Below are 13,117 nucleotides of genomic sequence, written 5' to 3'. Positions count from 1 at the left end.
TGACCTTTACCACTCAACAACTTCTATGGGTGCTAATTTTTTAGCCTCTTCTGCCTAGTTACCTTGTTCCTTCCTCTCTGCTGGGCAGGGGCCACTGAACTTATTTTTAAATCCACTTTCAACAGGAAGTTATGAGACCATATGATGCGGGTTAGTTTTTCTGATGAAGACAACTAGAAAAAGATGCTTCCAAAAGTAAAGTAAAGTTTCAGCCAGCCACATGAATTCTTTAACGAACTAACTCCCACAAGAATTGTTTTGAGGAGCTTCTGCAATGAGCATGTGTTTTCATTTTCCAAGAAGGATAATTTAACAAAGTTTAAATGCTCAGCTCATGTTGAAATTGGTTTTAAAAGAAATAAACAAAATTGTTATTCAGAGATTATTGACACGATAACTAGAAGAAGGTTTTCTGCTGACACAACTTAGAGGACATGACTTGTTGCTCAAGTCAGGAAAATTGGCAAAAGCTGCTCCCATCCCACTATGCAATGGCTGATAATCTCGGTAATAAAGAAGGCTGTTAAAATAGATGTAATGGGGAACCGGGTCCATTTCTGGACCCGGTCCCATGGGGCACGGGTACCGAGGCCGGCTCGGTACCCTAGGCGGCATTCTTCTCTCCCTCCTATATAATCTTCACTTAAGTGTAATTGTGTGATTAAGTGAATATAATTTTCTCTCTCCTAGGGTTGCGGTGTGCACCTAGGTCAGAGCTTCCCGTGGTTTTTTCCTCTTTCTGAGGTTTTTCCACGTATATCGTGTGTTCCTCTCTTCTTCTTCTTTCGTGTGTTGCATGTTTCTACATGGTATCAGAGCCGTGAGATCGTTCGGCTTCGTCTCGTATTTTCGTAGTCGCCCTTGCACCGCAGCCGCCTGCGCCGTTAGGGTTTCCCGCGCCGCCGTCATTGGGATCTTTTGCGCCGCCACCGTCAGACGATCCAGCGCCGCCGCCTGTTGCCGCTTGTGACTTCCGCTGCCGTGGGTGTCTCCTCTTCCGCCGTCGGTCGATCCAGCGCCATCCCATCTTTCCGCTGCCGTGGGTGTCCAGCGCCGTCGCCGACACCTAAGGTTCCGTGTGGTGCTGGTGTTTCAGCCGCCGCCGTGCTGTCTTGTTGCTGCCTGGGGTTGTGTCTGACTTGACTGCTTGTGATGGCGGAAGAGCTTGCACCTAAAAGTGATATGGCCTTTGACGCGGGCAGCGCTCCCAAGAGCGAGATCTTGCCGGTTCAGGTCACACCCATTCGTCTGACTAAAGACAATTATCTCTCTTGGTCTGCTGCTCTCGAGATTGGGATAACGAGCCGTGGTCGTCTTTCCTATATCACAGGCGACAAACCGGCGCCCAACAAAACTGATCCTCAATGGGCGACGTGGGTGTTGGAAGACAGTCAGGTTAAGGTATGGATCATCAGCTCTGTGTCCGCTGATATTCAGCCTCTTATTCTGCGGAAGCCGACTTCGTTTGATATGTGGACTGTGCTTGCAAGGATGTATGGTCGCAAGAAAAGGGTTCTGCGTACGTATCAGATTAAACGCAGTATTTATTCTCTGAAACAGGGTGACCTGTCTGTTGCCTCCTTCTATGCAGCCCTGAAAACTAAGTGGGAGGAACTTGATTATCATGTGAATGATAACTGGGACTGTGGTTCTGATCATGCTCGGTACTGGGAAAAGGAATGGATGGACCGGACGTTCCTCTTCCTTGGAGGCTTGCGTGATGAGTTTGAATCCATTCGGAGTCAAATTCTCAACTGTGATGAGATTCCTGGAATAGAAGATGTTTATGCCAGAGTGGAATCCGAGGAACAAAGGCGTCAAGTGATGCAAATTGACCCCAGTCACGGGACTGGTCCCTCGGCCTTTGTTAGCCGTTCTTCTGTGTCTGGACCACGCCCTGTTAAGCAATGTACACATTGTCACAAATCAGGACATTCTGTTGACTTCTGTTGGGATCTTCACCCTGAGAAGAGTGTTCGTGGTCGCCCTCCGTCTAGTCGGCGAGGTCCTCTTGTGCAGGACTCAACTCAGAGTGGTTCTTCAAGTGGTGAAAAATCGAGGCTTTCCCCTGATCAAATCAAGGAACTACAAGCTTACATCAGTCGCCTTTCTACTACGTCAGAGGACACATCTACGTCTGATGGAGCTAAATTAGCTCAGGCTCTTGTTGCTACAAGTGATCAAGGTAATTCCTCTCCCGGTGATTGGATTGTTGACAGTGGGGCTACTCATCATATGACCGGGGACCCTAAGATGTTTCAAGAATACAAGTTGACTTCTGGGCAGCAGCGTGTTTCTATGGCTGATGGTTCTTCTATTTCTGTGGCTGGAAAAGGGAGTTTCTCATTACTGAACAAATATTGTCTTCATAATGCCCTGCATGTTCCTAATATTCCCGTGAATTTGTTATCTGTCAGCAGTATTACCAAAGAGCTAAACTGTAATCTAATATTCTCTGCTGATCGTTGTTTACTGCAGGACTTGGGGACGGGGCAGAAGATTGGGATTGGTTCGGCTATTGATGGTCTCTACAGAATGCCAGTACAGGTTGCCTCTGCTTTGATTTCAGCCACCAGTGGACAGTTATCTGACGTGGAGGACAGATCCGCTATTATGCGCTGGCACGAGAGACTTGGTCATCTTCCTTTTCAGTTGATTAAACAATTGTTTCCTAAGATGTTTCGGTCTGTTTCTTTGGACACCTTCGCCTGTGAAGTGTGTCAGTTGTCTAAACATGTTAGGGCCTCGTACCCTATTTCGTTCAATAAAACTGGTTCACTCTGATGTTTGGGGTCCTTCGGGAGTGCCCACCGGTCGTGGTTTTCATTATTTCATGACTCTTATCGATGACTACTCTCGTTGTACGTTCGTGTACTTGTTGAAAGAACGTAGTGAGGTTCCCGGCATTGTCAAAAACTTCGTTGCATTTGTTGAAACTCAATTCCAAACCCCTGTTCAGACCCTTCGTACTGACAATGCTCGAGAGTATGTCTCCCTATCCCTTGATGACTTCTTGCGAAGCAAGGGTATTATACATGAAACATCCTGTAGCCACACACCCCCTCAGAATGGCGTGGCTGAAAGGAAGAACCGTCATTTGTTAAATGTCACCCGGGCCATTATGTTTCAACGTCATGTCCCTAAGCGGTACTGGGGTGATGCACTTCTCACTAGTGCTCATCTCATTAACCGTATGCCTACTCGTGTGTTGAATGGTCATTCCCCTTATTCTGTTTTGTGGCCTAATCAGAGTCCCTGGCCTTTGACCCCTCGGGTGTTTGGGTGTGTTTGCTTTGTCCATGATCATAGTCCCACTCTCAAGAAACTTGATTGTCGGTCCATCAAAGCGGTCTTTTTGGGGTATTCCTCCACTCAGAAGGGATACAAGTGTGTTGACCCTAGCACTTTCAGAGTCTATGTCTCCAGGGATGTTACCTTTCATGAACACGAGGCATACTTTCCTACGAATCCTCTTCAGGGGGAGTGTTTAGGTGAGAGAGTGGACGAGTATTCTTCGCATCAGTTGATTCAGTTCACAGATTTCTTGGATTACACGGCTAGTTCTCCGAGTGTGAGTGTGGTTGACACAGTCAGTGAGGACAGAGACAGTCAGATGGAAGGGGGCCCTGTGGAAGAACAGTCCCGTGATCATTTGTTTGGTCAGGTATACACCAGGAAGAAGAATGATGTGATGGAGGTTGTTGATGTTACCAATCCCGATCTTGTGAGCTCCCCGGATGATCCAAGTCCAATGAATGAAGATCTTCCCATAGCCCTACGCAAAGGCACCAGGTCATGTACTTCTCACCCTATTCAGAGATTTGTCTCGTATGCTAAACTCAGTAAAGACTACAAGTGCTTTATTACCTCTCTATCTATGGCTGTTATTCCCAGGTCAGTGGAGGATGCCAGGGAGGATCCCAAATGGCTACAGGCCATGACAGAGGAGATGGACGCCCTGGCAAGGAACAATACGTGGGAGGTTGTTGATATTCCTAATGGAACTCACTTAGTTGGTTCCAAGTGGGTGTTTACTGTGAAGTACAAACCTGATGGCACTGTAGAACGCTATAAAGCTCGTCTTGTTGCAAAGGGGTTCAGCCAGAAATATGGGATTGACTATCTTGAGACGTTCGCTCCCGTTGCTAAACTGAAGACAGTAAGGGTCATCTTAGCTCTGGCAGTACAAAAGAAGTGGAGCATGGACCAACTTGATGACAAGAACGCCTTCTTGAATGGTCACCTTGAGGAAGAAGTCTATATGAGCATGCCGCCTGGATATGCGCAGAAAGGAAAGTGTTGTTATCTCAAGAAAGCATTGTATGGCCTCAAGCAGTCCCCTAGAGCGTGGTTTGAAAGACTAAGGGTTGTGATGAAGACTAATGGATATAAACAGGGAAATGGTGATCACACCCTCTTCATCAAGCAGAGAAATGGTCTGGTGAGCCTCCTACTAGTATATGTTGATGATATGATTGTCACAGGTGATGACGAAGAAGAAAAAAGGAAGATGAAAGAAACGTTAGCTGCTGAATTTGACCTCAAAGATTTGGGTAAACTGAGGTATTTTTTGGGAATTGAGATTGCTAGATCTGAGACTGGTCTTGTTATGAGCCAAAGGAAATACACTTTGGACCTTCTAAAAGAGACAGGTAAACTGGGATGCAGGCCCTTTCTTACTCCAATGGAGTCTGGCACAAGGATAAGTATCAAAACTGGGACGATCTTGGATGAGGAAGGAAAAGGGAGGTATCAGCGGCTGGTTGGTAAACTCATTTATCTCACCCTTACTCGCCCGGATATTACGTATGCTGTGGGTGTGTTAAGTCAGTTTATGCATGCCCCTACTGATTGTCATTGGAAAAGTGCTGAAAGAGTATTGGGATACTTAAAGAATGACCCAGGGAAAGGACTGCTCTATACTCGACAAAGTCAACTCAGTATTGAAGGATACTCTGACGCCGACTGGGCAGGTTGCACAGATACTAGAAGGTCTACCACAGGATACTGCATCTTTCTTGGAGGTAACCTGGTGGTATGGAGAAGTAAAAGACAAGAAGTTTGTTCCAGGTCCAGTGCTGAGGCTGAATACAGGGCGGTTGCCATGGGGGTTACAGAAATGTTATGGCTCAAAATTCTGTTAGCAGATATTGGGGTGAAAATGGAAGAGAAGATGATGATGTATTGTGACAACAAGTCGGCTATTAACTTGGCAAACAATCCAGTCTTGCACGACAAAACCAAACATGTGGAGATCGATCGCCATTTCATACGGGAACGCATAGATTCTAAGGAGTTGATCCTGCCCTACATGAAGTCTGAAGATCAAGTTGCTGATGTTTTAACTAAGTCTTTATGTACATCTCAATTTGAGAAAAATGTTAGCAAGCTTGGCATGTTTGACATGTATGCCAAGCTTGAGGGGGAGTGTTAAAATAGATGTAATGGGGAACCGGTCCATTTCTGGACCCGGTCCCATGGGGCACGGGTACCGAGGCCGGCTCGGTACCCTAGGCGGCATTCTTCTCTCCCTCCTATATAATCTTCACTTAAGTGTAATTGTGTGATTAAGTGAATATAATTTTCTCTCTCCTAGGGTTGCGGTGTGCACCTAGGTCAGAGCTTCCCGTGGTTTTTTCCTCTTTCTGAGGTTTTTCCACGTATATCGTGTGTTCCTCTCTTCTTCTTCTTTCGTGTGTTGCATGTTTCTACAAAGGCCAACATGTATAGCATGATAATGCAGCATTCTACAAAATATGATCTCGCAGGTACACCACAGAGCTATGTAGTAATATGGCTTAATGGTATAAGTAAATCCAAAATGTCCCAAGGAAGATTGAGTCATCAGATTTGAAGACTGTCAGTACACTCCAAAGCTCAACAACAGCACAGCTGTCAAGTGCTTGGAAGAAACAATTTCACTTGTGTTACTTCTGTGTACTCTTGTATGAATTCTCAGTATGGATAGCTATCAACGATGTCGTAGTAGATTATGTAAAGGACAGCCAATGGAAAAGCAAGAAACATACATAGAACCCTTGATGACCAAGATAAACATAAGAAAGATTGGGAGCACATCATACTGTTAGTGCAAAAATACTTGCTTGCTGCGGTTAGACACCAACAAATAGTTCACTATAATGATTACCACTGTGAGATAAGTTATACTGATCATATAGGACGAATGAATGGCCATGAAGCATGCTCAAGTAAAATCCTATTTGCTGATTCTTTCTAGAGCCATGCAAATTGTTGCAGCGGAGAAGAAGAAAGTGAGAGAGAGAAGCTGCCGTGAGATTGAACTAAAAGAACTCCTTATTACGATAACCCTTATCTCTTTTATAAAAGAGATTAGGGTAAAAAGGGATTTACAAAATAACTCAATGGGAAATAAGGAAAATATTAAAGAGATCTTATAACTCTTTAATATTACAAGGAACCTCCTAAAACATAAAACTTTTCTTATTCAACACTCCCCCTCAAGCTGGAGCATACATATTAAACATGCTCAGCTTGTCACAACATCTAGAGAAATCACCAATAGGAAGAGCTTTGGTGAAGATATCTGCAGCTTAATCTTCTGAAGGAACATGAACAGTGGCAATAGTTCATGCTTGAACGAGATCCCAAATGTAATGACAATCCACCTCAATATGTTTAGTTCTTTCATGAAAAACTGGATTGTTTGCAATGTGTGTGGCTGCTTGATTATCACAATACATCTTCATGGGAAGTGTGATTGACACACTTAGGCTGGATAGCATGGATCTAGCCCACGTCATTTCTGCCGCTGTTTGAGCCATAGCTCTGTACTCGGATTCTGCACTAGATCTTGACACCACACCTTGTTTTTTGCTTCTCCACGATATGAGATTGCCTCCCACAAATACACAAAATCCTGTGGTAGATTTTCTGTCCTCTACTGAGCCAGCATAATCAGCATCACTATAGGCTTCCACTTTCAGAGTTGCCAGGAGAAGATTTCAGATATTTAACCACCATCAAAGCAGCATCCCAATGAACTTTCCTTGGTTTTTCCATAAATTGACTTAGTTTTCCCACTGCAAAACTAATGTCTGGTCTTGTCACGGTAACATAGAGAAGTTTTCCAATAAGGGATCTGTAAGATCTAGAATCCACTAATTCTGTTTGGTCATCATGAAGATGTATACGTGGATTCATAGGTAAATTTGCCGGTTTAGCTCCTAGCATCCCTGTGTCCTGCAATAAATCAAGAACATACTTCCGTTGAGAGAGAACAACACCCTCCCCATTGCGAGCAACTTCTATTCCCAAGAAGTATCGTAGAGGACCCAGATCTTACGTCACAAAGTGTTTTTGAAGAAACAGCTTTGCATCAGAAATTTCTTGATCAGAATCACCTGTCAGGATAATATCATCAACATAAACCACGAGAACAGTTATACCTCGGGAAGCCTTCTTGATAAACAAGGAATGATCAAGAGGAGATCTCACAAAGCCACACTGTGAGACTACCTCAGAAAACTTGTGAAACCACGCACGAGGACTCTGTTTGAGTCCATAAATAGCTTTCTTCAGCTTGCATACTTTTCCACACTCCCCCTGTCGTTCAAATCCCGGTGGTTGTTGCATATAGACAGTCTCATCAAGATCACCATACAAAAAGGCGTTTTTGACATCCAGTTGATACATGTGCCAGTCATGGTGGACAGCCACAGAAATAATAAGACGAATGATTCCCAACCGAGCAACTGGAGAGAAGGTCTCAAAGAAATCCACACCGTAGGTCTGCGTGTAGCCTTTAGCAACCAATCGAGCTTTGTATCGTTCCAAAGAACCATCAGAATTATACTTAACTATGAATACCCACTTTGAGCCAACAATATCACATCGAGTTCCCAAGTGCCCCTCTGCACTAAGGCATCCATCTCATCTTGCATAGCCCGTCTCCATTGGGTGTCTAATAAGGCCTGCTGGTGACACGTAGGAACTGTATGAGCAGCCAAAGCATGAATGAATTGTTGCATATTTTTACCAACCCCATCAATAGACACAAAATGAGATATAGGATGTAAAGTACATTGCCGTCTGCCTTTGCGAAGAGCAATAGGTAAGTCTTGACAAGGATCAGAATGAGTAGGGTTATGCGCTTCAGATGTACTTACCTCCTGAGAAACGGTTGGCAAAAGATTATGAGAAGGGTCCTGTCGACGTGTGTAGACCAGCGGTGGATCACGAAACTTGGACACAACAGACGAAGGAGATTCAACAGAGAACGACTCCAAAGGAATAGGAGGAATAGGTAGTGGGTCTGGAGACCGTGGCATCTCAGTAGACATAGGAGTGAAGCTATAATAAGGTTGAGACTTGTTGATAGATTGTGGGTTTCGGGTCCGGATCCATACCCGACCCACCTTGTAGCCCGTTTTGGGCTCTACTTAAGTCATGTAACCCTAATCCTTAAGTGTTAATGATAATCTTAAGAGAGAGAGAGTCTGGCTGCTAGTGGGCACCAACTCCTCCTCATTCGTGGTTTTTTCTCCCTCGTGTTGAGGGTTTTCCACGTTACATCGTGATCATTGTTTCTCTTCGTCTTCTTCTTGTTCGTATTTCTACATGGTATCAGAGCCGTGAAGTTCCGGCGTTTCTGGTTTGTCTTTTGCCCGTGTTGGAGGAGGATTCGCCCGGCACTGTTCATTGACTCGCCCGGCACTGTTCATCGTCTCGCCCGGCACTGTTCATCGCCCGTGCCCGACGCTCGTGCCCGACGCCCGTGCCCGACGCTCGTGCCCGACGCCCGACGCCCGTGCCCGACGTCCGTGCCCGATGCCTGAGCTTCGTCTGTCGCCCCGCCGCCGTCTCCGCCCAGCGCCGCCCTGATCAGCGCCGCTCAGGATTTCGCCGTCTCCGCCTAGCAACGACCGGCCCAGCGACGCCCTGATCAGCGTCGTTCCTGTTCAGTCGCTTCCGCCCAGCGTCGGCCTGCCCAGCGACGCTCTGTCCAGCGGCGTTCCTCTCTGTCATCCGACGCATCGCCCACCGCCATGTCTTTTTCCGGCGCCGCGCCGCTCTGCCTGGTTCCGGCGGTCTGCTTCCGCCGGTGCGCCGCTCTGCCTGGTTCCGGCGGTCTGTTTCTGCCCAGCGCCGCGCCGCTCTGCTTCGTTTTTTTTTTCTCCGGCGCTGCCTCTCTGTTGCTGTCTCTTCCGCCGGTGAGGTTTAGGCGTTCTCCGTTTTGTCCGTTGCCTGCTCTCTGCCTTTTTTGGTGTTGTATTGTGCTGTTGCTCCCTGCTGCCCTTGCTGCCTACTGGGCTTCACCCGTAGCTAGACTGGTCTGTGATTATGGCAGCCTCTTCCTCGTCAACCGTCAACACCAATCCCACTGAAATAGGGGCTTTTAGAACTGAGAATGTTCCCATGCAAGTCATCACTCTTCGCCTCACCAAGGATAATTATTTCTCGTGGTCGCCTGCTATGACCATGGGGATTGCTGGCCGTGGTCGCATGGCCTATATTGATGGGAGCAACCCCGAACCAGCAAGAACAAGTGATGTGTGGCATACTTGGTTTCTTGAGGATAATCAAGTGAAAACTTGGATTGTCAATTCCGTTTCCGCCGATATTCAGCCCCTTATCCTTCGGAAGAAGACTGCTAGAGACATGTGGGTGGTCCTCGAGCAAATGTATGGCCAAAAGAAGACCGCAATTCGTACTTACCAAGTAATGAAGACAGTCTATGGCATTCGACAAGGGACCTCGTCTGTTGCAGAGTACTATGGGGCTTTGAAAGCCAAGTGGGAAGAGCTTGACTATCATTCTGATATTCCTTGGCATTGTCCCCATGATCCGGCGCTCTATGTTGCTCATGAATGGGAAAACAGGGTGTTCCTATTTTTAGCAGGTTTAAATGATGAGTTTGAAGGTGTTCGAAGCCAGATTCTGAATTCAGGGGAGGTGTCCAGTATTGAAGATGTGTACTCCTGTGTTGAAGCGGAAGAACAGAGGAGGCTTGTTACAAAAGAAGGGAAGAGGGAACTTGTGCCCTATAACGAGAGATCCGCTCTCGTGAGTCGTGGTCCTGGCGGCCCGTCTAGATCCCTTCGCCGGTGCACTCACTGCAAGAAGACAGGTCACACCGTGGATTATTGTTGGGATCTTCATCCAGAAAAGAAGGGAAACAAAGGGAGATCTTCGATTGGGAGAACGCCTGTGTCTGAGGTGCAAGCATCCAGTGGAGAAAAAGTCTCCATTTCTGCTGACCAGCTTCGTGAACTAAGGGCTTATTTGGGCAGGATCGATGTCAACAAGATTGAGACCTCAGAGGGAACTACAGCTAATCATGCTCTCGCGGTTATTGGCAATCAAGGTAACTCTTCTGTGGGGGAATAGATTGTCGATAGTGGTGCTACTCATCACATGACAGGTAATCCAAAATTGTTTCATGAGTATAAGTTGTCCTCGGGAAAGGAACGTGTTTCTCTTGCAGATGGTTCCTCTACCTGTGTGGCAAGCGAAGGCACTCTGTCCTTGTTGGACAAATTTCATGTGCAGGGCGCTTTACATGTTCCCCAGTTTCCTTTAAATCTCTTATCAGTCAGTAGACTTACTAAAGAATTGAATTGTGAACTTATATTCTCTGCCGATCGTTGTGTTTTGCAGGACTTGGTGACAGGGAAGAGGATTGGGATTGGTTTAGCTTCTGATGGATTATATCGTCTTCCCATACGTGTGGCTGCTGCTCTGTTGACAGCGATCCGCAAGACAGATAAGAGAAGAGAAGATTGTCTTCAGTCTTTTATGTACTGGCATGAACGTTTTGGGCATTTACCTTTTGGGATTTTGAAACATTTGTTTCCAGACTTGTGTTCCTCCTTTGATTTGTCTTCCATTTCTTGTGATGTTTGTCAGTTTGCCAAACATGTGAGGGCTTCGTACCCTCTTTCTTCTAGTTGTGCTAATGAAGCTTTTTCCCTGATTCACTCTGATGTATGGGGACCTTCGGGCATTCATACCCGTCAAGGTTTCCAGTATTTTATCACTTTCATTGATGATTTCTCTCGTGCTACATTTATATACTTGTTAAAAGACCGCAGCGAGGTTCCTCGCATCATAGAGACATTTATTCTTCTTGTGCATACCCAATATGGTGCGAATGTTAAAACTTTCAGGTCCGATAATGCCCGTGAGTACATGTGTCAGCCTGTTGAGGAGTTTCTTAGACAACGGGGGATTGTTCAAGAGACATCCTGTAGTTACACCCCCCCCTCAAAATGGGGTAGCTGAAAGGAAAAATCGTCAACTTCTTAATGTCACCAGGGCTCTTTTGTTTCAGAGAAATCTTCCTAAACACTATTGGGGTGATGCAGTTCTTACTAGTGCCTATCTTATTAACCGCATGCCCAGTCGTGTTTTGAATGGTAGGACTCCCCACTCGTTGCTTCCTGGCAGTCGTCCACCATTTCCTCTTCCTCCTCTTGTTTTTGGTTGTGTATGTTTTATCCATGATCACAGTCCAAATGTCAAGAAACTTGATCCTAGGTCTATCAAAGGTGTCTTTGTTGGATACTCCCCTACGCAAAAAGGATACAAATGTATTGATCCTATTACTGGTCGAGCTTATGTTACGAGGGATGTTACCTTCTTGGAACATGCCTCTTACTTTGGTGCGAATCCTCTTCAGGGGGAGCAGTCTGTGGGCAGGGAAGAGTATTCTCAGAGACAGGAACTTCAGTTTATAGATTTCTTGGACTACAAGAAAGCAGAATCACTTAATACTGTTGATGTGCCTGAGAAGGAGGAACGGGGTGACAATAGCATTGAGAAAGAAGGCCCTCAGTTGTTTGGACAGTTCTACTCTAGACGAGGTACTCGGACAGAGGTGATGACTTGTGATGCTAGATCTACTTCCAATCCCAATGCCACTCCTTCCCTGGATGAACCAAGTCCTACCAAGGAGACCGTGGAGACTCATGATGAGGTTGAAAAGAAGAATGACGATCTTCCCCTTGCCCTGAGAAAGGGTGTCAGGTCATGTACTCAACACCCCATTGGTAATTTTGTTTCTTATTCCAGACTTGGGAAAGATTACAAGTGCTTTGTTTCTACTCTCTCTTTGGCTGTGATTCCCAGGACTGTCGCTGAAGCTCAAAGTGACTCCAAGTGGGCTGATGCAATGAAAGAAGAAATAGATGCCCTAAGAAGAAACTTGACATGGGAAGTGGTGAAGATTCCTGAAGCCGCTCACCTAGTTGGATCCAAATGGGTGTATACCATCAAGTACAAACCAGATGGGAGTGTTGAAAGATATAAAGCTCGACTTGTGGCCAAGGGGTTTAGCCAGAAATATGGAATTGATTACTTGGAAACCTTTGCTCCTGTTGCGAAAATGAAGACTGTGAGGGTGGTTATATCCTTAGCTGTGATGAAGGAGTGGAAGATGTATCAACTGGATGTTAAGAATGCATTCCTCAATGATGACCTCGAAGAAGAAGTATATATGCATATGCCTCCAGGATATGAAGAACCAGAAAAGTGTTGTAAGCTGAAAAAGGCCTTGTATGGCCTTAAGCAATCGCCCAGAGCGTGGTTTGAACGACTGAAAAGAGTGATGATACGTCATGGATACAAACAAGGAAATGGAGATCACACTCTGTTTGTGAAGAAGAAGGAGAGCAGGGTTACTCTTCTACTCGTCTACGTAGATGACATGATTGTTACTGGAGATGATGAGGAGGAGATTATCAAGCTAAAAGGGTTACTGGCTACAGAATTCGACCTCAAAGACCTTGGCAAGTTAAGGTATTTTCTTGGTATGGAGGTTGCTAGGTCTAGTACTGGTCTTGTACTAAACCAAAGGAAATATACATTAGATCTGCTGGAAGAAACTGGTAAATTGGGATGTAGACCTACTCCTACCCCTTTTGACACTGGGCACAAGTTGAGTCTTAGAGATGGAGAGCCTCTCTGTGAAGAAGACAAGGGAAGATATCAACGTTTGGTTGGGAAGCTAATTTATCTTACCCTCACGAGACCTGATATCACCTTTGCGGTGAATGTTTTGAGCCAATTCATGCATGCGCCAACCGATGCACATCTGAAGGCTGTGGACAGAGTGCTATGCTACCTGAAGAAAAATCCT

General features: G+C 45.8%; 1 protein-coding gene across 2 annotated transcripts in view; it reads right to left on the bottom strand.

The window, feature by feature from the left end:
- LOC116260169 (phosphoglycolate phosphatase 1A, chloroplastic-like) overlaps positions 1 to 13,117 on the bottom strand; it is a 63,717-nt gene that overhangs the window by 38,025 nt on the left and 12,575 nt on the right. The window lies entirely within an intron of this gene.

This window comes from Nymphaea colorata, chromosome 9 (genome assembly GCF_008831285.2).
Source record: "Nymphaea colorata isolate Beijing-Zhang1983 chromosome 9, ASM883128v2, whole genome shotgun sequence".
NCBI lineage: Eukaryota > Viridiplantae > Streptophyta > Magnoliopsida > Nymphaeales > Nymphaeaceae > Nymphaea > Nymphaea colorata.
The sequence above is the reverse complement of the archived record's forward strand: the minus strand, read 5'-3'. Positions and strand labels throughout refer to the sequence as shown.